Source organism: Haliaeetus albicilla, chromosome 4 (assembly GCF_947461875.1).
Source record: "Haliaeetus albicilla chromosome 4, bHalAlb1.1, whole genome shotgun sequence".
In the NCBI taxonomy this organism is placed as follows: Eukaryota; Metazoa; Chordata; class Aves; order Accipitriformes; family Accipitridae; genus Haliaeetus; species Haliaeetus albicilla.
This window is the reverse complement of record NC_091486.1, coordinates 6,745,692-6,769,978: the sequence shown is the minus strand read 5'-3', so window position 1 is coordinate 6,769,978 and position 24,287 is coordinate 6,745,692. Positions and strand designations below refer to the sequence as shown.

Genomic DNA, 24,287 nt, shown 5'->3' with positions numbered 1-24,287 from the left:
ACTGTTTTGAAAATAAGGTGTCTTCTTGTAAGTCAGGGAACTCAGTATACAACTAAAGACTCTTTCACATGTATGTCTTACAGAGTAAGCACTCTTCTTTTGAGGCAGGCTTTAAACTGTTCAGCTTTAGGGATCTGCTATGTTTGGAAAAAAACCATAGCGTGCAATACATCCTCCTGCAGTGCCTGAGTGTGGTCCAAGCACCAATGACAGAGGCAGCGATGTGGGCAGAGACCCCTTCTTCCCTCAGTCCCATGGATGCTCTATATGACATCCTTGATATTTTGTACTTACGGTATATGTAACTGAAACTCTTACTAGAGATTGCTCCCAGCAGGCAGGATTAGTGAGTTTATTGCTTAATTCTTAGAGAATTCTTTTTTTCTGCACAAAGGCAATAGCACGGGGCCTTGAGAGAAAGTGTAGTTGAAAAAAAAAATCCTCCTACCATCTCAAGATGTTGTCTTTATGATGCATCCGAGTTTCATTTGCCTGGGAACAAGGTCACATATCATCCTGGTCTTCTATGAAGTAAAGCAATATACTTTTGACAAGCCAAGGGCCAACGTTCAGTTCCAGAGAAAACAATTATTTATTCATGCTAGTATTTCTTATCTTGGCTTGCATTTCTATTTTTAACTTGTGGTTTAAAAGGAGGAACTGATTATATGAAACTTTTCTTCTAGTCCGTGTTTCCCCTGAATGCTTTGCAGAATAACGTACTACGTACAGCTCGCACAGGAGGACGCAGATAGAGGCAGACATGCATTTTGCATGGGGCCAGAAGAGGTGTCAAGAGGGGCTGACAAAATAGGTGACAACAAGGGGTCCCTGCAAGAAACGTGAGCAAAGTCTGAGGAACTTCTGGGCAGTTTAATGTGGAGTTTGGAGCACTGTCACAGGAGAGGTGCTGAAAGCACTTTCTTCAGTGGTCCCTAAATAGGAAGGATGAAGGAACGAGTATTTTCAGGGATGACAATGCATGTGTGGCCAACTGACCTGGATGAGCCAAGAAGTTTCCAGCAGAAGTGTTCTTTAAAATGTTTTGGTCTCCAGGACTGGCTATCTGGCATCTCTCATCAATGTGGGCACAACAGGGACGACACATGATCACATAGATAAAAAACAACGGGCAGCTGGACAGGACAGGTGAAGTCTGTAGTTCCCCCACTTTGCGAAATATAGCCTCCTCTACTGAATGTGCCAGTTAGAAAAGCAACAAAGCCAAATTGTGTCAATTACTCTATTAAATTTTACCAAGTCTCATCCTCGCTAATTCTGGCTCAGCTTCAGAGCCAGGAAGGCTGAGCATCTGAATATAGAAATCACTTACTATTGCTGTGTCAGAAGAGAATTAAAAACCTCATAAATTTCCTCAAGTTATCTCTAAGTTAATGATGATGCCTTTAAGGACTTCTGAGCAATCAATAAAAAGAAAATTATAATTATTGTTATTGATTTGTCTATTTTGCTCTCATCCCTCAGAATGAAAAAATGAAACAAAATGAAAAGGTTCTTTCTTACCTCCTAATCTCAGTTGAACATACACTTGCAAATGTAGCTTTCCTAAATAGCAGTAGCAAAAATGAACTCACATGTTTTGATTTTAGAACCCACTGGGCTCTATTCAGATGGAGATTTGATTTCCATGGTTTACCCCTTTGAGAGCTGGAGCTGTTTCCATGCCTCAAGTGCGACGCAGGCTAATTACAATTTGCGAGCCACACATTTTTCCAGACTGCTCCCATGGCAAATGCTGAATTTTGGCCACATTTCCCCCCGTTTCTTCAATTTAATTCTGTATGTGGATGACAGAGTGTTGGGGAAAGTGTCACCACTAACTTATTATTGTCAGTGCATCCAGGATGCGGCAGAGACTGGCGGAAAGATAAGGGGACTCCGACTGAAGGCAGCTTAGCTCTGCCAAATGCCAGATCCGTGCGTGTGTCCTGGGTGTGATTTAGTTCCTAATGTATGCAGGGTGACGAGGCAATTTTTCCTGCTATTGTTTTGCTATTATTCATCGCTATTATTCATTCCGTTCACTGGCACAATAGTGGTTTCGGCAGCTGCACACTCCTCACATGTTTATAATGGGCTTTTTTGTCAGAGTTTTGACATTTAAGAAGAATGGTTTGGTTTGCTCTTGCTTTTGGAGTAAGGCTTTATTCGTTAGCGTTCTGCAGCAATGTACATGGACATGCTCCACTTCCCAACTAATGCACAAACCTGGAAGGATCTCACCACCTTCCTACCAAAATTCAGGTCTTCTTTGAGCCTGTCCTTCACCCTCTTGTAGGCTGCCCACTCTTCAAAACTCAGAGAAAGTTGACGCAAAAGGGGCTCGACACATAGCCGCTCCTGCTGTGGATGCAAAAACCCTTCTTATGCATTATAGCACTTTGGAGGGATTTAAAAATATTAAAATAAAAGGTCAGGAGCTAGAAATAGTCGGCAGCCTGCCTGGCCAGTGTGATAAGATAAAGCTGTGTACTCCCAACCGTGGAAGTGCGACAGTAAGTCTAATAGATTTCTAGAAACCAAGTTTATCAGCAATCCTCACTGTTTGTTTCTTAAACATTCGAAAGATACGGTTTATGTACATACAGTCATAATTATTTTCAAAATTAAAATGCATCAGTGCCTTCCTCCTGTAGAAACAGGATGGTCACAGTTTCAGCCAGCAGTTTCCCTCAGCTATGCTGGTATTTCAGGGGAATCTCGTACCTCTGGTTGTGGAAAATGCTGCCCATTGTATGTCTAGCACTTGAACGAGATCTGTTGATGCCTATTCATGCCATGAATGAGCAAGGCTTTCAGTTCCTATACATGAAAACCTCCAGATAAATGCATTTACTATTTTTATTTAGCGGAATTTACTCCACATTCACCATTGTTACAGGTACTAATTTTCCTTTTTGTTTAGGGTCATCTCTGCTTATTTACCAGGAGTAGTAGAAGCATTCATAAAAATATCAAGGTTTCAGGAATCTACAAGGACTTCAGCTATAAGCTGCTTTTTGATATAAAAGAAAATCCAGTTCAGCTGGTATCAGCTGAGTCTTCATTACATTTACAGCTGCTACCTGTGCAATCTTTTAGGATGTAATTACCATAATAAGAAAAAACATCTCCATAATTATATGTGCATAAAGCAAAATGCCTTTCTCTGGCCATCCAGCTAGAGCTGCAGGTACAGATATGCACGCTTACGGAGGACACAGGGGATTAGGGAGGCATAGGAATAAACACGAGACAATTGTTGCCCCATATGGTGCATATTATAGGCAGATGTGTTTTGATCAGGATCAGCCGTGCAGAAGGTAAACCGACTGATTTTTTTTCTCATTTACACTGAACTAACTTTGATCACAGTGTAGGTTCCTGCGTTCTAAAATTTCTGCTCACTTAAAAATGACTCCAAACGTGCTGGGGAGATTTGTGTCCTCAGAAGGTCTTCTGAGCCAAGAAATGAGCTCTGTCCCTCAGTGGCTTGTCCGGCTCTGTGTGGGGTTTCCCAGGCAGGGATGGGTTGGGATGGAATGGGATGGGATGGGGATTTCCGCCACCACAGTCGATGTGGTGCCAGTGCTTTTTACAGGAGTTGCAGCACTGGCACTTTCTAGTTCTTTAGAAAGTAAATAAAAGAAAATCAGATTGCCAGATGGAGTATTCTCAGTGGGAACCACTCTCTTTCTTTCTTAGACACTGATAATGCAGTATAGTTTCTTCTCACTAGACAAGATGAATCCTAGTACTTTTTATTTCCATGGAGCCATTTCCATGCTGAGCTTTCAATTCTACTCCTCCACCTCCTTATTGCCTGATAACAGTGAGAGTAGACTTTTAGCTTATAAAATAGAGTTATACTTTTTATTGAAAAAGATGGTTTAAAACCCAGCATTACTGGATGAGGAAGTAACCAGAGCTTAATTCTTTTGCCAGGGAATAATTCAACAGAAAATATTATCTGTGTATCACCATCTGTGTAAGACAAGGCGATTATAGGCAGACGTGCACTATTTCAGGTTTTCTTCCATCTTTCTGTTATCAAAACCAGACTCAATTTTGCATTCTTACTTGGTAATTGGCTAATAACTGTAATTTTCATCTTAAGAAGATAGGCTAGAAACCACTGTTCAGAAAAGCCCTACAACATAACAATTGATCAATTCTTCATTACACTTGATGCATTCAGTTTACCATAGTCATTTCATTTGCAATTTGAGCTAAAAATACAAACAGCAAAAATCTACTCAAGCAATTTCAGATTGGAAAACCATAACACAAATTAGTACACAAAGAAACAGCAGGCAATCAATTTATCATTTGCTACTTTATTCTTTAGCAATTTGCCATCTTTTCTGAGTTGCTTTTGAAACTTGTAAAATTTGATTAAGTGAAACGTGGTGAATGTCAGGCTTTGGTCATTTCTGTGTTGTGTTTTATGAGTTGTTTAGAGAACGGAGAGTTTGTATAGGTAGATCCGTGTGGCATGTGCTAATATCCTGCACAAGCACACATAGCTAAAACTTAGCATGGAAGCTCGACTGCTGTTGTTTTCTACTGTTAGCCCAGTCCGCAGAAGGTTTAGTTCCCACTAAAGAAGGCATATGCCACTTCAAAAGGAACACTGTGGACCTACATCTCCAAACCAGTGCCTGAGTCAGCTGTGGTCCCACGTGCAATTGCATCTCCTACAGTATCCACCGTGTGGGTGGAATATTACAGAAATGTAATGATGTTTTTAACCCCGCAGTTTGAATAACACGCCTGTCAGCCCATTAATAAAAAGGGGTTTGCCTGTGATAGACTGAGAAGTGGTGGTGCCACATGCTGCTGTGCAGACCTTACACCTGTTCACATTTATTCATAGGTGACCTCAAGAAGGCTATTTTTTTATCCCCCACAACCTTTGTCTTTCTACATTTGGAAATAAGCATCCCATTAACCTTTTTGAGCCTTGATGTTGAATTTGGTTGTATAAATATTGTTTGCAAGTAGTGGATATGCTCAGACAGATACTGGACGTGCTCAGAGTGCAGTCTGCAGAATAGACCCGGCGGAAGAGCGACGAAATGCAAACAAACAGGCGAGAGGAGGGGGACCAACTTGGGGATATCTTCTGCTGGGTTTGGCTCAACTGGCAGATTTGGAGCTGGCTGGTTTTCCCTGGCTTGAAACCAGATCTGCCATGTGCTGGGGCAATGGCCTGAGCACTTGGGTTTTCCATGGCAGATCCCCCTCCCACTGAAACTGCTCTCTTTCATATAGTTTTGTTAGCTATAAATAAGAACATGCCAACTTTGCCAGCTTCCAAAACTGTTTCCCTTCCTTTTATTTTTCTTTGCACCAATTCATATTCAATTATGTTTATACAATGCATAATTTCATCAAGAAAATCTGCAGGCCTGATACCAAAATGTTCTGCTGCCTCATGATATCCCTGCAGAGCAGAAACCAGGGAGCTGGGTATTAAAACCAGTTTCTTTAGCCCAACCTCTGCTTATTGGCTATAATGAGATGGAAAATGTCTCCTTTTTTTTTTTCCTAGGCAAGAGAGTTTCTGACAGAAACACCTACTGTGGGAGAGGGTTTCACAGATGAGACTTGTGAAGCGGGTGAGACAGCTGTAGAGTCCCTAAAGGACAAGGTTTACGTGCTGTCACTTGCTCCAGTCTCACTCTGGGAATTTAGGCATCTCCCAGCTCCGCCTCCCAGTTGTGGTGGCTCCTGCCCTCCTGCCTTTCTGGTCCACGTGCTGTGCAGCAAAGAAAATTGCTCCTCGTGGACTGTCAAAGCTGAACTGCTTTGGGTAAGTGCATTCACTTGTTTTAGAGGTGGGCCAGGTCCTTTATTCTGCACTGCACTATGATTAAATATCCTTACTGGACTTTTGCTCTCATCCATGTTATTTAAGCAACATTTGCAATTAAAATCACATTTGTTGTGAATAAAGTTCAGAGACAAAGGGTGGTCAAAAATAGCATCACCGTGCCTCTCAAAGAATTTCCCTACCTGCCTGATTCTTAATTAATCCTGTTTCTTTTGAAGAATTGATGTTGACTTGCTTTTTTGGTTTTTAGGTTAGAGTTTGAATTAGGGTTTTTTGGAGTCTTTTGCATTGGCTAGACTAATTCTGTAGCTGATAATGTTTGGCATGTTTCAGTCTTAGCAGTCCAAAAATCAGCTTTCCATCAACAGAAGAATGCAGCACAAGGCTTATTGTCTCTCAATCAAAGCACATTGCAGACAGGTCTGTGTTTCTGTTTGACGAACACGAGAAGACCCAACGTTCAGGCCTGCCAAAGTGAATCATGCTAGGATCGCAGGACTGAGATGCATTTATTTTCCTCTTTTTCACTTCAGTCCCCCCAGTTTACCCACCTTCCTCCAAATTACCCTTTTGGCAGGAACAGCAACTCTCTATTTTACCCCACATATTACTTTCAAATGTGGTGTGAAAGAAAAGCCGGGGTCCAAATTTACTGTGAAGATCTTTGCTAGCTGTTTTTTAGCCTCTCACTCCTTCTCTGTCATGCCACTGTAAAATTGTAGGCTAAGGACAAGTCTCGTTTCATCCTTTCTATTATTTGCTGAAATAAGTGTCTAGTGTAAAGGAAAGCACAAAAATCTAGGTTATTTCCTTACAGAACATGTAGATTCAGCAGCATGGCTCAATATTAATAACAACTGAACGGCTAAATCCCTGCAAACTGGGATAAAAGTTTGCTCCTAGGGATCCAGCAAACACACTTAAACCATTGAATTATCTTAATTCTAAAATAGCCTTCCAGCAGTACCACGGGACCAAGCTACACTTTGGGTTATTTTGCTGTATCTGGAATTTTGAGGCTATTCCAGAGACAGACAGGCACAATGGAAAGCAGAGTTGGCCAAACATGTGAAGACTTGAGGTATAAAAGGATTAACAGATGCTAATGTTCTACATTTTTCTGCTGCAATAATGTAAGTACAGACAGCACCCAGAGCAAAGCAGAAAGGAAAAGATTGCATGTAGGAGGGACAGAAGGACACAGCTATAATACTGTGCTGTAGTAAATTTTCAAAAAGGCAACTGTTGAGTAGATGTTACCAGCATATGGAAAATTTAGTAAGTAGATGATTTGCAATTCACTGGTCCAGCGAGGAAAAGTGACTTATTTCAATCTAAAATGAAACCTTTCAGTTTTTCCAGAGAAATAGAATCTCTAAAATCACAAAGAAAGACTGATAATAATTGAAAGTCAGACTAAACTCCTATTCAACTTGAAATTAATCATCGAGTCATTTCATTTGCAAAGGTGTTGAAAGCAAATATTTCAACGTTTAGAAAAATAGGTGTCTTTTTCTCTAGGCCAAACAGTTTGTCATGTTCAAAATGCAACTACAGTAGATCTTGCTGATGTACAGAAAAGTGTTGCCAATGCCATTTTAACCCAAGCTCTGTTCACTCCAAACATGCTCCTGAAGGCACTCGTATCATTGGGTTTGCTCCAAGGAGCAAAATCTCTGTGCTTTTGTTTTTCCTATCTCAACTGCCTTCATACACATGAACTGCTCTATTGGATGAGCCCTTATTTTTTTATTCTTTTTATTCTGACTGTGCGACAGCCAGATCGAAAACACAGGTCTCCTACAAGACCCCCATCACATAACAAGCTGGAAGTTACACAGCTCCCATTGCATTGGCATCAGGAAAGCAATGCGTGCACACAGCATAAATATATAGAAGAATGAAGTGTGTCTTGGCATGGCACTTATCCCAACCCTGATTACCCAGTGTAAAGAGCACAGAGGCATCTTGGCATGAACAGTGCTGAAAAGAGGGTCAGCCTACTGCTTTTCATGATAATCCTTCTTATCTCTAAACTATTGCTACAGCATCTGCACGGGGACATGAAGCGGGGAGGCCGCTTTGGTCTCTTGACGGTCTTTCTATAATAGAGGTATTTCCCTGTCCTCCACCTCAAGCAAGGATGTCTAATTCTGATTTATCTCCTGTACTGTAGTGATCAGCCACATAAATGAACAACTCCCCTAGCTATACATCCAAAACACTCTGGATCCATGTCACCTGCAATATTTTTACATATTTCTTCAACAGCAAGGCACAGTCTTCATCTTCATGTGTCCTGAGAGACAGCTGCCCTTTCTACATTTTTTCACCCTTTTAGGTTGCAATTCTTCTTAGCCACGATGCAAATTTGTTTGTGCTGCCAGCAAGTCTGATGTGCCATTAGGGTCTCAATCACTGATATGGATAATATAGTGTAGGTCTGACTCGAAGGACCCATCTGAACCAGTTAGTTTCTGTATTTCTCTCAAACTCATTTCTTGGTATTTGTTACTTATTCATTATGACTCCTTGACTACAAAGAGTACATCAAAGCTGAATATTTCTCTTTAATCAGGGACCAAAAACATTATCACTCTGATCATAGGATTGCAGCTTTCATATTTTCTTCTCAGGCCTATTCTTGGAATGTGTCCCATCTTTTAAAATCCTTTTCTAAGGTAGGAAAAATGACATTTTCTCTTTCAAGGCAAGCCTTTTCTTAGGATAGTCCATGGGCATCATGGGTATAGCCAGGAATGACATAGATTTTTATACAGACTGAATCTTATTTGCACTAAAAATTTGCAGTATTTTTGCTTTGCCAAAGATTTCTTACAGCAGCAGGTTATTTTGGCTGTGATTTCATGAGAAATGGCAGTCCAGCTCTTTGCAAAAGGCTCTGCAAATAGTCATTAAGCTAAGTGTCCTTTCCCATGAGAGTAGGATGTAAAGAACTGAGGTGTGATCACATATGTGTGTGCATGTGATGTATGTAGAGATAGCAGAAGAGTCTGCTTTTCAGCTTTTTTATGATAGGTATATATATGTATAATAGCTAAAATAAGAGCTGATTTTTTTCTGCCAGATCAAGTAGGAGTTGGAGCTGTTAACAAACAATGTGAAGATTAAAGAGAATAAACAAACCAATTAATCATTTCTTCTGGCCCAAGTAAAATTAACACTACAGCTAAGTTAGCCCCTCTTACACTGACAGGGGACAAAAAATCCCTGTCTATGAGACAAAACCTTGCTAGAAGGAGAAAGAGAGAAATACACTGGGGAAAACAGACTGCCTGTCCCTGTTGCCCTGAGGTCTAGCCTGAGCCAGGAGCGAGGAACTACGGAACTACATTTTGGCAATGCAACAGAAGGTCAAGGCAAATAGTGCAGGAAAGGACTGGGGAAGGTCATGTAATCCACCTGCATTCAACAACGTACACCACAGATTATGCACAAACCCATTTTCCACACATAGGATAACATTTGTGAACTTAAGAGATGTTACCGTTGCTTGGTCTGTGCTCTTAGCAGAATGTATTGCTTTGATACAGAACTTATCTTTCTGAGCAGCTCCCAGAAATTCCCTGAAAACTTTGCAAATTCTTTTGCTCGGGACCTCAGGTGCTGCCCCAGGGGAATATCTGCAGGGTCCCTCTGAGAAGAGGGCTCTGAGCAGTCCCCCATTTCTCAACAAGGAGGGGCTTGTTCGCACCCTTGTCTATTTAGGGCCTGGCATGGATTTTACATGCTTGTTTTACTCTCTGTCTGCTAACTACTTGCCCCTGAGTATTTGGAATCAGTATAAAGTGAATAGAGTGAGATACCATATGTTAATTCCAGTATGCTTTCTGGCTGATAAAAGTGAAAAGTATAAGCTCTTTGTGAGATTATTGCATATAAATAAGTTAAGGCAATTGCATGGATAAGATAGAAAAGCAGTAGCGTTACCCATTAAGATTTTATCTAAATAATCCAAATATTATGAAGGAGGAAAAAAATAATAGAAGGCTGGGTAGCAAGATCAAACTACCTGAAAATCTGATCTCTGGTCATGCAGAGATTTTGAATGTTAACCTTTTTAGTATGTCTAAGAGATGCTTAGTATGTGGTGGTGCATCAGAACCGCCACTCTCTTGTGTAGGTGGATGTGTGTATTTTGCTACTGCACATATTTCTCAGGCAAACAAATATAAGTGGCAAGGGAAAGGATGTTGTTCTTTCATGCAGTTGTTCTCTTGACACCTCATACTATGAAATGGACTCCAAATTTCCCAATAGAAAGAGACTGAAATTATGAAGAATAAGATTGACTGAAATGGATGACAGTGTTTAAAAAATGTTAGCTAGTATTGATATTTTGGAGGAAAAAAATACTCTGAGAATGCTGCCCCGAGGAGGTGATTGATACGGCTGCCACGGGGGCCTGTGCCACACCAGATAAGTCACTCCAGCCATGTCAGAGGTGATCATTACTTTTATGCTCCTCGTTTTGTGGGTGCCTGACTGATGACCCTGATATGCAGAAATATGAGGCACTTAAAGCTTAGCTGCTACTGAAATCTCGATGTTGAAGCTGGCTGTGAGCTTTCTGATGAAAAATTTTTCTGTTGGAAAATGTTGACTTGCCACAGCTGAGATTTTACAGAAGTGTGTTTTTCCATTGAAGTTATCATTGTGTGATTTTTAGTATGGAATTGCTGGAGGAAAAAAAAAAAGGGAGAAAAGAAAAGGGAGGAAGCTCTGTGTTTTGGAATAATCAAAGAACATGAGAAAACACAAAATGAGAGACTCAGGCTCTGCTCTGGGTCTGCCTGAGCAAAACTTCCCAAATTAATGCCCTTATCTCCTGGGCCGACGGCTATTAGGGGATCAGTGCGGGGAGAGGGGGGCGAGGAGAAAAGGATCTTTCTCCCTTTCCCTCTCTTTCTAAGTGCTTTTACTAAACATTTCAAAGGGGTTTTGTTTCATTCCAGTGTGAAAGAGTGAGGGGAAAAAAGTCTCTGTACTTGTCATGGAAGGAGAGAGCAGCTCTGCGCCTGGCTCTGGGTACAAAGATGGGCCACCTCAGTGGATGGGACACTTTTAGCCCCATTCCCCTGTCTCTGAAACCATTAAATTGTTGGCCTGGAGATGCCGGTGAAGTCAGGACACATCACACCTCTCACTTGCCTCTCACTCACTAGAACAGTAATGCTGTCAGAGAAGGAGAGGGGCTCATACGGTGCAATTTATTCTTAATAATCCACGCCAGCTTTTTCCCATCCCCTTATTTTCCCCTTTTCTGAGGCAGGTTTTAATACTGCTAAGCCAGCCACCTGTGGGGTCTGCCTATTGCCTTCTCAGCTCCAGGCGAGGGGAGTTTTGTGGACACCCGTCTCCCCAGACAAGGTGTCCCACCACCTAACTCTCTCACAGTTGGAATGTGTCCAGCCTTCACCCGTGCTGAGGTCAGGCTGGTCTCCCTCTTCCTCCGCCATTCGCGAATACAGGGAATAACCAACTGCTGCCTTCTCCACTGCCCATGTTAGAAGGCTAAACGCAACTCCTTTCTGTGCTCTCTTCTCTGAGATAAGTCTATGTCTTTTAACTTTCCTTGCAGGTCATATTTCCAGACCCTTTGTTAGCTTTGCTGCTCCCTTTTTTGAACTGCCTCTAATTTCTTTAAGTATGATGATGAAAATTAGACATAGTACTCCAGCTGTGGCCTCTCCAGTCCAAGTGCACAGGTCTAATGAGTTGCTGTGCTTTATGTGCAGTACCCTCAGTAACAAATTTGATTCTTGTTAATTTTTCCTAGTAACTCTGCAAGTTGCGAGTCATTAGGAACCTGCATTGAAGGCAGTCTGACTGGTTTGTAGGTTCTCAATTCATCTTTTCTTCACTTTTTGATGTTAAGTACTGAATTTGTTCTTCTGTCTTTGTCCTTCATTGGATCTCAGAGGTTCTCCATAAGTTTTTGAAGATAATTTTTAATGATTCACATGAGGATTTGGCTATTACTCAAGGTGGATTCTGCAGTTACTGACAACTTGGATATACCCATTTTTAGCCGTCCCTCTTCTTTTTGTGCCTTGTGTTCCTATTACCATCTTGAAATTAGCTGTGCTAAATATCTGATTGTAATTAAATTTCTCTGAGAAGACTGAAGCAATGAAGACTTCAAATGTATCTGTATTCCCTATGTAATTTTACCTGTTTTCCTTCCCTGTTAATGGACTTGCACTACTTTCCTTTGCCTTGATAACATTAATAATATTTGCCCTTCACCCCACAAAGGCTGTAAAAGTAAAATAATGACTGCGCATTAAGCACCCAGTTACTATAGTAAAGAAGGAAAAAGCCTATCAGGAAATGAATGGCAATTCCAAGATGGCTTTTGCTACTTTGTGGCATACACGCATTAAAGCCATGTGCTCACAAATAAGAATGACATGAAATACTGGCTCACTGCTCTGTTATGGGGTGCCATCTATCCTGGGCACTGAAAGAAGTGCCAGTCCTCGAGCAAATCCGTGCGTGGTCACGCCACAGAGACGGGATTACAATTTGCAAGCACAAGGAGCAAATTAAGGCAGCACGAACAACCTGAGCTCTGGGGTTTCCTGGTTTGTGAGCACTTCCCATCACAACTTTGTGCACCGATAGATGGAAGGTGAAATATTTGCTCTGCCCCAAGTGCTGGGTAGTGTCCTGTCGGCTTCTTCAAGGCACTGAGTGCTTCCTTGCCTTGGAAGCAGATCTTTTACTCCTGCCTGGGACTGTAACTAGCACCCTGTTACTGTTCTGTTTTTGTGGTTCTTCATCCACAGATGGAGTGAACAACATGCTCTTAGTGATCACATGAATTTATAGGAATTTCTAGCACCCCCTTCTATTGTGCCTGATGACTGCATGATTGTACCAGGCAGTCTTCCCGTCTTCTGGAAACTTTTGGAGATGGGAACTGTGACTTGCACAACTCTTTGTGAGCGCACGCAATGATGTAAATTGTTAATGGAAATTATTCTGAAGCGAACTCAGGCCTCAGGCTGAAACAGTGCCACGAGAAACTGGAAAAGCACCAGGAAGATGACTAGCAAAAGTGATCTTTGCAAGCTTTCTGTTCTGCCAACATATTTGCTTGAGATTACTGGGGACCAAATGACAACCTGACATGATGTGACCCACAACAGCCTCTGCACCAAACTGAAGAAGTTTCTAATGACTTTTTATGGATCACTTCTTCCTTGGAGAGCACTACGGTGCTGATACCCTGGTTGCCCTATGGCTTATATGACCAGCTGTTTTGTGACTTGTACCTAGCATCGTTCTACCCAGAGGGAACAATTTAGACTATGTTGACTTTGTAGCAACTAAGATTGCCTACGATAATGATATTCTTACCTGGTGGCTTGTAGCAAAATTAAGACCTTATTTTCTGCTGAAGCGGGGTGAACAATCATAACAGTGGGTCCAGAGCTGACCCTGGTTTTCTCCCAAATACTCTTCTTTTTCTCCTGTTGTCCAGTCTGATTGCTGGGGATTTTACTCACAGGCTGTCATCTGACCTCTCTGCCCACGACTGTGAAATTAATTAAACATGCCTCTCTCCATGCATGCTCGCTAAACAGACTGTCCCTTCCAGCACTCGTCAGCACAGCATTTGCATCAATATTAACAGGAAATATCTAAATACAAGGCATGAAAATTTTGCACTCTACCTGCTGTACAAATCAGCTCATCGTACATCGCCTCCTTGTCCTATATGTGTAGCCTTTTGTCTCCTGTGTCCTTTCGACTTAATTTTAGTTTGCCCTCTACTTTCACCTCCATTACTGTGTTATACATGGGCAGTTGGCTATGTGACTTAATCATATCAGCCTCCTCCTGCTGTTTTACTTCAATCATCTCCAACCTTTCTCCACTGAGCTGATAAAGATACTTTCTCCTGCGCCATGGAAAACATGATCTAAAACAATATGATAGAGTTCTGCATGCATAATTTCAATAACATCCCATGTAACCAGTCACCTGGCTGGTTTTTTTTTAATGAAATCGCCCTTGTTATCAGCCTGTTTTCATTCAGTTCTCACAAAAGGATTGCTCACAGCATGAGTCATGCCAGACAGTTCAGTATCTCTGTCAGGAAGTCAGTAAAGGTAATAAAAAGGGGTACATGCAGACAAATCTTTGGAAATGCAACATTTAAGAGCAGCGATGCTGCTGATAGCTTTCTGTCATTTTGCAAAACATTAAGAGAAAAAGCAACAAAACCCAAAAGGTAACATTTTCTTCGTTAATACTTTTGTATTGCTCCCCACCGTGTTTACTTGCATCTGTTATGCAACAATAAGGTTTCCAACTTTATTTTTCATTTTAAGGTTTTCTGCTCTCAGGACTTTCTTCTCCGTAAGAATAACAGAAAGCTCAGCAAGACAAGCAATGTCACTCGTCTAATTGTGTATGGCTGGGGACGAGCCCACTGCCACGGCTCCAGGGAGGTAGTGCAGAAGGGTGCTGAGAAATGTGCTCTCCTGCTCCGCTGCTGCCCTTAGGGACAAGGGCGAGCGCTGGTACCTCTGGCAGGGGAGGTGCTTTCTGGTCTCAGTCCCCCCCCATTCCGTCCAAATAACAAAGGCATCACTACCCCATGCAGACAAGTGTACTTTGAGATCATCTCTTGGTTTTCGCCTACATGTTTCTCTCCTGAAAAGAACATTTTTTTGCAAAGTCAGTTGGCAATATCTACATCATTATGAAGCTTTCCTGGCACTGCATCTGCTGATTGATGGCTGTGAAAATGCAGCATATTTCATTTTCTTCTTCTAGACATGAAGCCAGCTGCTAATGGTTTTCACAGGGTGAAGCTGGCAGCTGCAGGATCAGGTCTCGAGACTCTAAAATGTACATTTGCAGGAGAGCCACCTGGGCTTTTGACTGTTTCATTACTGGTCATTACTGCTCATAAGAAGTGGTCTAAGCAAAATGGGTACTGAGCCTGGCTGTAAATACTGGGGTTTGAGTTGGGAAACCACAGTCATTAGCATCAGATGGAAGTGATCTCAATGATCTTGAAATCTTTCTGTATGCAATTAAAACTTCTGTCGCCCGTTTCCAAAACCACATTAAGTCTCGTGGTCTAACAGTTGACATTTATTTAGTTTTATCCATCTGCCTCTTCAAGTCAAATACAGAAACTAATACATAAGTATTACGCTCCTTATGTTAATTGTGAATGCTTGCTGAAGACTGAAATAAAGCGTGAACGCCAGTGCATCATTAGGCTGAGTGAGAGCAAGACTGTGGCTCTCTGCAGACACCAGACAGCAGTAAGTAATCTTCTCCTACAGGTCTTGGATAAAATCAGTATCTAAGCCCTTGTTCCTGTCACTCTAGAAAAAAGCCATTTGATTCCAACACACCTATATTTTGCCCGACTTTCCTGTATTTCATGCACAGCAAGGGACAGGGGACTGTGGCGGCCACTGAGGCCATCTGGGCTACGGGATTGCTGTCCTGCTTCTTCAAGCCCCATGAAGCGCCTTCTGTTTTTATAAAAGCCCTCTGTGACTATGAAGAATGAGATGGGATTGGTCCCTCCTAGACGTGTAGATGGTATGTTCTTCTGGGAGACGGACGCAGGAAAAACACACAGGCTTTAGCGGTGCTGCGTGTTACTCGCTAGGCTGACTTTTAACAAACCAGGCTGGATGCCTTTTCTTTCCTAGAGAAAGATAGACTCACTAGGGTGCCCGGGAAAAAAAAAAAGGCAGAGCTGTGAAGAGATTCACTATCAGTTTTGTAAACTGCTGTCAGGCGGGAAGCAGGCTGATCTGCATTTGCATTTACATTTTTTGGAGTGTTTCACGACGACTTAAATAGGAAAGAGCAAGGCAGAAATGATCCGATGTGTGTAATTCCCGAGAGCAGCAAGAGAATTTCATAATCGCACAAAATCATGCAAACACCAGTTTTGCATTGTGGGCCACTCTGTCCTCACGGAAGATTGACCTTGACACACACTTGAACAATTTTAAACAGGAGGAATAGGTTCCATAAGCAGAAATACTGTAAATCAGAACCTTCCTCCCAGGTAGGAAAGTCCTGTTTGCCTGATTTCTAATCTATATGATCAACAAAAAGCATTCATAATTGTTAAGCGGCTGAAAAGTGGGCCTAGAGTGTACATCGCTTTCTCCTGTGAGGCTCTGCGGGTCGAATTCTCTCTCATCAGCGTGTGCCACAGAGGCTTTAGATAAGGAACTGGTGAAGAATAGCTGAACATTGGAAGCTATTATCTCAGAAGACTGATATTTACTGGATTCCTGCTTTTTACCTTTCTAGCTGAGTCACAGAATTTCCTTTGTTGCTGCACATTCGTTTTCCTCCTTTCTCTAACAAATACCATTGAATTGAGTATGCACATGTCTTATATACTGTTATCTAGAATTACCTCCAAAAACCCTTTTAAGTCCTGTTCACATACAAAAGAGACTTGAATACTTCCAGGGCAGAGCAGTACATTAGCAAGCCGAGAATTAACAATTGAATTGGGTCAATAAAAGAACGATATACTATCTGATCACAAGGTGACTGTTTCCACTGTAATGTGAAAAGCTACTTTCAGTGCTGAAAATACAGCAGAGCAACAGTTAAATTAATGCCACTGTATAGACCTCATTTGGATCCCTGCGTACATGTTCAGATTTGTGCAAGCAGAGGGAATGGCTATTAGGATAATCAGGGGAATGAAGAGCTTGCTTTGTAAGTAGAGATTAAAATTAATTTGCTTAGCCTAGCAAAAGGCAGACTGAGGATGCATTTCATGTTGCTGATATGTACACAGCGGGGAAGGGAACTCTGTAGGCTAAGGGAGAACGTTGTGAGAACATCTGCTTTAGGAGCAACATCTATGAACATATTTGGGCTGGAAAATAGGGAATTTCTACCTACAGAAAGGTAAAGATCTAGGTGGCTTGAGCAAAAGATCTATTTCTAAGATGGATTTGATGGCTGCCTCTATAGCAAGGGACTTGGACTGAGCAAGAGCAATGACACGGTTTGTACAGGAGGGGCTTTTATAATGTAACTGAAGGTGCTCTGCATGGTGGCATTGCCAAATCCTCTTTCCAGTATATCTTCTCAGAACCTGGGTGTGACCAAAACAAGTCCTCTTCTGTGTGGCCTGCAAAAAGCCAAAGATACCTCCAACCACCCTGGCTGGACTGACAGCTCTAGCAGACCAACCCCTTTCTCTTGTGGCTGTGACACCTGAAAAAAACATCTGGAGACTGAAAATGAGTGTGCACAGAATCTTCCCCCCAGGTTACTTGGGTAGATTTGATGAAGAGAAAATATCTGCATATTACTGCAGCTAGTGAAGCAGTGAAGCTGGAAGGTTCTGGTTCAGGGGATCAGAGAGCTCTGAAAGTTTTGAAATGTTATTCTTGCCCTCACCCACTGCAGATTTGATTTAATGCCTACAGGCCACATTATTGTTTATAATATTTCATTTTTTAATAAAAAAATTTGGAAAACTATTATCTATTTTGTTATTTTATCATCAATTATTGAATTATTGTTGGGGGGGGTTATACTTTCTCCGTCTTATCATAAATATCCTGGAATATAAAAATTTCTGATTTGTAGACTCTTACTATGAATAAATTAAGCTGGATTTATGAGACTTACGGTCTGTTCTTCCTCTGTTCTTTGGAGGGCTTTGTGAATGTGCAATGAGAGCTCTTATTTCTTATTACGGAATTTTATTGCCACCGTGTAACTGGGTTAATATAAGAAGTATATATAAGGATATGCATTTGCCTGTGAGATGTTTTAATATGGAGAAGAGCATGTGAAGTTCAAAAAATATGAACTGAAGTACAGACTGTATATCTGACTCTGTAAATAGGAAGAGAAACCATTTCAAGTGCTGAAGAAAGAATGGAGTATGTGGGAATTGTCCCCTAGGAAAGGTAAAAGTCATCAGATTTTTTTTAAGCCATCCTGCTCTACTCTGCAACTACATTTCAGCAAACATCCTAAAATGCTGCAGTTGCTTCCTCTCACCTGCTGGTCTCCTGTATGAACTTCCATAAAGTGAAAAAAAGGGCGTAGAAAGCAAGAGAAGCTGGAAAGGTCTAACAGCCAGGATATTTTGCCTTCTAGTAGTTCCTCTCCTTTTTGGTCTACATGAACTTGGCTGATGTTAGTTCATGTAGGCTGAGACCCAGACAATAACCACATCCTCCTTTTGAACGAAAAAAATATCGAGACACATGAAGTACTCTTTTTAGTGAAGAATAAAAGCTAAATCCTGTGAGTGTCTCTCCTGTGCACAAGCAAAAAAAAAATCCTCGTTTGTCCCTGTGCCATCTTCTCATCCTTTACATACTTCAATGGTATTTTAAGAGCATTAAGTCCACAAGGATACAGGCGATGTCCATGCACACAAATGAAGGGAAGGCAGAAGGCTGCTGCCAGCAGATGAGGATGGAGCCAGCACAGCTGTGCCTAAAGAGATAGCAGCTGGAAAGGACCGAGGTGGCCACCAAAAGTGAGAACAGCTGGAGAACCAAAAAAGAGGTTTTAAAGGAGGCACACACAAAGTGGCTTAACTGAGAGAAACAGGTGTCGGGTCTGGAGAGGCGAGATTGCCTTGCAGGCTGCAGAGCCCTCGCCGGGGAGCTGCTGCTGCCACGGGGCGACTGCTGCTCCCGGTCCTCCTGGGCAGATTTCCTTCTGCTGCTGACAACAGGATTTGCTGGCTTTTCTGTAGGAACGGGATGCGGACAAGTTCGCAGGCAGGCTGACTGTAAAGCTCAATATTTTCAAGTCGGGGTTCGTTGCTCTTTGCATGGTGCTATAGATGATAACCTTCTATTCCCTTTTTCAGATTTAACAGACCCATTTTCCTTTGGCCCTAATCGTGAGAGTGCAACAAGTATTCTAAACACAATGGACATTTTATTTAAGAGGTTAAAAATCACACTAGTCTAGAAGAGAACGGTGATTTCCTATTGTTCATCACTGCTGTAGCCATCTTTGCTGCTCTGTGGTGTCAGATGGAGAGCTAGTGGGTTATTGCTGTATTATGTTTCACTGTGAAATCCAGTCAGATTAATGACTTTGGGGTCACTTGAGATTTACATAATTTATATCGATGACTTGCTGTTTAAAGTGTTTTACAAAATCAGGAAATAAATTGCAGGCTTTATAAAAATATCATAATTAAAAATTGACTTGTACTAACTGTTGGCTTCAGGAACATGCATGAAGTTCAAGTATGATGGATTATTTTGCTCCATGAAAACTATAAAAAACCAGGAGAGACTTATGATGATAAAAAGCATTTTTTTAGGTGGTTACATTATCAATCTTTATATTGAGCCAAATGCTGCTTGCATTTCTTGTCTGCATATTTTATTGACTTCATTGTGACCAATTGTGGAAGGAGAGCAATATTGGTATTATAGTGAAGAAATATTATCACATTCAAGATCAAAACGTGGTCTTGAACCAAGTATAAAACTTCAGAAGCCAGAAATCAAACCCTTGTTTTAGTTATGTCTTTAATATGACTTAATCACTCCAGAATTTAGCAAGCTGTGATAAATCTTTCTGCTATAAAAACAGAAAGGAAATTTTCTTGCCTTTCCTCACATTAGCAATCAAAATATTCAGAAGGTGAATGTTATTTTTTCAATAGTTTGATTTGCGAGAAGCAATGAAAAAAATATGCAAGTGGAATCTGTGATGTAAGGCTGGTCTCAATGTTTTTTTAATGAAAATGGGTTTGAGGGCAGCTGTTACAATGCAAAAATGAGCCAAACTCTGCTCTCTGTATGACTGGTCTATTCCCAGTGAAAATCAATGGAGTTGGACAGGACCAATGGCCTTGAATTTAATACGGTATTAAAGGATTCATAACATGAGATCCCTGTCTAAGAAATTAGACAGGCTCTTCCATCTTATTTTTTATCAAACCAAAAAACTCAGTTGTCTGAGGAGGACACTGAGATGTGCAAAAGGACTGCTAAAATTGTAAAGTTCCACCTTGCTGCTACAATTCGAGATGAAGCAAGAAGTGCTTTCCTACCCCTTCCCCCTGGAAGAAGGGTGTTAGGGGAGACAAAATGTCCAAGCTCCAACCCCTGCCCAGGAAAAGACTGAGCAGGAGCTGGAGACTGGGAACAGCAGATGTTGGGACGAGGTGGCCTCTGGGCAGGGTGGGAGAAAAACAGAGTCCTGGGACAGTGACGGATGGCACAACAGCACCAAAACGTCTTTCTAAAGCTCACGTTACAATTATTAACACAAGAGGAATGAATCGGGTGGACAAATGTCTCTTATTTGTATGAGACATATTGTACAATTGCAGAAGCAGGGCAGTGCTAGCTGGAGGCTTGTTCTTTTTAATCCAAACTTTTCCTGTAATGCAGCAGTGTATGCACAGCAAGGAGCACTCTCTCACGATGAAATTACATGTTCAACAAGCTACACCTCGCAGTCATATAATATAATAGTTGTGCAAACAGCGAGAGAGACATCTTGCTGAGGCACCTTCATGAAATGGGTTTGAAATAAGTTTTCATCTGTGTGCCAGGTATCTGTGATAGTAAAAATGAAATTCCACTTAATGGCTACTTTTTCCCTAGTTTTGCAGCCCAATTCTGGTTTGCTTCACTATCTTACCTCACTGAGGGCCCTAAGAGGGCCAAACCAGGATGGGAGTTTCTGTGAATAACAGAACTGAGAGCATAAGGCAAAAAGAAAAACGTAAGAAGATATACGTAAAACTTATTGATGGTAATCGCGTAGTGTAAGTGGTATGTTAAACCCAAGGGACCAATTTTACACAGGGGCTGTCCTACAAACGCTCTTCTGCTCTTTGGAGCTGTCTGTTATTGTCGGCTCACACGTTCCTTCACAGCTTCACTTGGGTTTCAAATAAACAATCACATGCTGATACGTTTTCTGGGCCTTTATTTCCCAGTTCCCTGAATTACGGGGTAGTGCCAAAATCACACTGATAAAATCTTCCAGATGCCTTATCTGAGTTTCAGAAATAAATAACTTGTTGGGTTCACTCTTGAACTCTCTCACAAAATAGATCACTAGGGGTCACCAGAAAGAAGCAAAACTTTGTATTTTATCTGGAATGCTTATAAATATATACAGTGTTTTTCAGCTAATCTTTTAGAGGGGATAATTTAGTTTTCAAAAACCAAGACAAATTATTTTTCTACAGACAACAGGTATTTCCTACTAATGAAAATGCCATTATAGAAGGCCCATGTTAAAAAGAGAAAAAAAAAAAAGGCTTGTGTGCAATTTCTCACTCACATAATCGCATGCTGGTACTGCAAAGACACTGTGATTTCAAATTTTACTCCAAGCTAAAATAAGATAGTTGCTCTTATGGTTTAGTGACCTGTATTAGAATACTGGCTAATATAGCAGTATGAATTCTAATTTTTCAGCTGGGCTTAAGCAAAGCAGTAATGATTTGGTTTTGGTAAAAATTCCCTGCAGAATCTCTAAGTTTATAATTGTAGAAATACAGATTACAGTTTTTCAGAGTTTGTTCCAGCTCTGTATTTGCAAATCTTAGAAAATATACTGCATGAGTTGATGAGAGGTTTATCCAAGGATACTTGAAAGAACAGCCTGCTCAGGTAGAAAGAAGAATATTTTGGTATACTTTGGGAGAAAAGAAAAAGATAGCATGGGTAGAGTTCAGTGGGAATTTGAGGAAGAATTTGCCTCAGCACTATTTTATTGGTTTTCTTTTCATTCTTAGGGCTGAGCAAAGGCAAAGTTTCCCTGTGAATATTCAGCCAACAGTCAGTTTGGCTTTAACAAAAACTGAGAACAAGTCAAACACCTCATTTACCAAAATACCAAAATATATTTCTGTATTTTTCCAGTGGCTTGATGCCCGTCACAGGAGAGGCCAGTGTTTTGCAGGAGTGTTCGGATGTAGGGAGAGCAGAAATCTGCCTGTGCCCAGAAGAGCTGCATAGTTCATACTCCTGCCAGAGCACATTCATGCATATTCCTCCATGCTTTGTCTTGTCCTCCTTCAGTCTAAGTAAAACTGACATTGTTTCCCCCTCCCTTCTTGAATGTATATATTTTATAGCTAATGAAAAAGCTCAGGAAATATAACTGTCCCTCGTATTGATTTTGCTTTTATATAGTGCCTTTTCCCCAAATGGATGCCAGAATGCAGTCTTAAAATCAAACTATATAGAACAATAATTTCTACCAGAATGGAAAAACATGGCAGCAGCTTAACAGCACACTTTAGTGCTAGACAACACTTTAGGAAATGAAGGTGGTTTTAAGGAGCAGGGATAATCTCGTGGCCTTGAAGAAATTATTAGATATGGATAAGGAGCAAGACCCAGAGCAGCCTTTCTCATCCCAGCTGCCTGCACTGGATGGGGGGGGAACGCCTCGCCAGCCCCTTGCTCAAACCCTCTGATATTAGAGAACGGATGTTCCCAGGCATATCTTACAGGCTGAAATATTAATTAAGTTATGAGGGCTCTTAAGACGTCACATTTCAGTTCATGTAACAAATAGCGCAACAGCCCCCAGCCCTTCATACAGAATTTATTCAAATATATCTCTGTTTAGCTGTCTGCTGTGTTCCAGCAGGTACCTGCTGCCCCCAGCTCCAGGGCCCTCATCAGAGCCTCCCAAATTAAGGACTCCTTTGCCTTCAGTGAAGTTATGATTTTTGTAAAGCAAAAATTAAGTTCACTTTAACTTGTTTTCTTTACACACAATATCCAGTTCCCTTATGCCTTCTCTTAAGCATAAAACAATAGGGGATACAGGATACTCCAGGGCTTTCTTTTTGCAACTTTTTGATTAATAAACTGGTTGAAGATCAGTGTGTTGATCAGTGTGATTGGGTTAGAGCTGGTCAGGAATTTCAAGTGTTGATTATTTTATATGCTGTTAATGAAACTTTTCATAGAAATCTGCAAGTTTTGAGAAGATCTGTACCTGTTTAGGGAACAGCTTTCATCTTAGGAAGGGAGGCATTTGGAGGCTGATGCACTTGGGTGTATGGTTTTGATCAAAAGAACATGTATTCATCAATTGAATGATCAGTCTATCTACCTGCCTAACTCTGTACTGGAATTATTTTATTTTTATTTTTTATAAATAGCAAATATATATTACACCATAGAATGAATCAACCTGCTGTCAATCGCAGTATTTACAACTTTACAGCAGATGAACACATGGGAGACTGACACTAAAGCCCTTATTCCAAGATGTATTTAATTACTAATAGAAAGTGAAACAGTTCAAATAAGAGATCTAAAGATATTCTCTCTGGCATAATCAATAGACCAGTTCTGAGGGCACTTGTCTGTGACAGAAGAGATTGATCCAGCTCCTCTATCCTAAAACACAACATCTTTCCCGTCAGAAGTGATTAACAAAATATCAGGCTATCAGTTAGCACTTTGGGTTTTTCCCAGTTCTGTCTCAGTGGGAAAGTAAATTTTTAATTGTTTTCAATTGTTAAAGCAATCAGACAGAAAAAAACCCTTCCTGTGTAGATCAACAGCAGTTACTCAACCCAAAGTAGGTTATCTTTGGGAAGTCATATAGTCTATAAACTGTTATGCAGATAATCATGGTGCAGAGTTGGGCTATAACAGCGGTGAGCCCCTAATGGAACTCAGAGGCAAAAATCCCACTTAATGGGTGGATTTGTACCGTGTATTTTTTGTGACCATCATAATTCTTCTCACGACATTTCTGCAGCACTAATTTTAGTGCTAATTACATGAAGCAGTGATAACAGTGGTGGCCAAAATGATGTTTCCTATGCTTGTGTACACATGTGGTCATCTGTGCTACCTTTTACAGGATTGCAATGTTTTAGTTTTATATTCGGTTTAGCCCCATTGAAAGCAACGTAAGTATTAATATATGCTAAGGTTGTCAAAGCCATACCTTATCCCCATGTGCTGGCCAGCTGCAAGGTTTTAAATCTGAGAACGTCACCAAAGGATCTTTCAGAAAGCCTGTGCTTCATTACCAGGGAAGGAGTTCTCAGAAAACCTGATTAAAAGAAGCCAGAATAAAGTTGTCTGCTTCAAAGGTCTTAAAAAAAATAAAATCCAATATCACCACAAAAACCAGACTTTGGGAGACAGCTTGTTTTCCAGCTAATCACTGTATATTCAAGTACGATTTAGTGTCTCTGCCACCAGCCTTTCTGAGTGGTAAAGAAACTCCTTCCAGCACAGTTCTTGACCTTGTGAGTACTTCTGTACTGGGGGCTCTGGGAGCTGTGCAGGGCTGACCGGGCACGGCTTGCCAGGTCCCCTCGCATCCTGCCAGCACTTAATGAGGATGCTTGGTATTCTCAGGAGGCAATCTGCAAGCTCAGACCTGAGACAGAAGATGAAGTTGTTTTGAAACAGCAGATGAATAA

The 24,287-nt window shown here is 41.1% G+C and overlaps 1 protein-coding gene across 5 annotated transcripts in view; it reads right to left on the bottom strand.

Annotated features, from left to right (window-relative positions):
- LOC104324052 (von Willebrand factor D and EGF domain-containing protein) overlaps positions 1–24,287 on the bottom strand; it is a 190,416-nt gene that overhangs the window by 158,313 nt on the left and 7,816 nt on the right. The window contains exon 2 of one of the 5 annotated variants that reach the window (XM_069780772.1): positions 23,804–23,911. The exons of 3 other annotated variants lie outside the window; for them this stretch is intronic. The gene's annotated coding sequence lies outside the window, so the exon portion shown is untranslated. Of the gene's footprint in view, positions 1–2,229; positions 2,391–23,803; positions 23,912–24,287 lie in introns of those variants that run through there. One more of the 5 variants, XM_069780773.1, reaches the window with a different exon arrangement.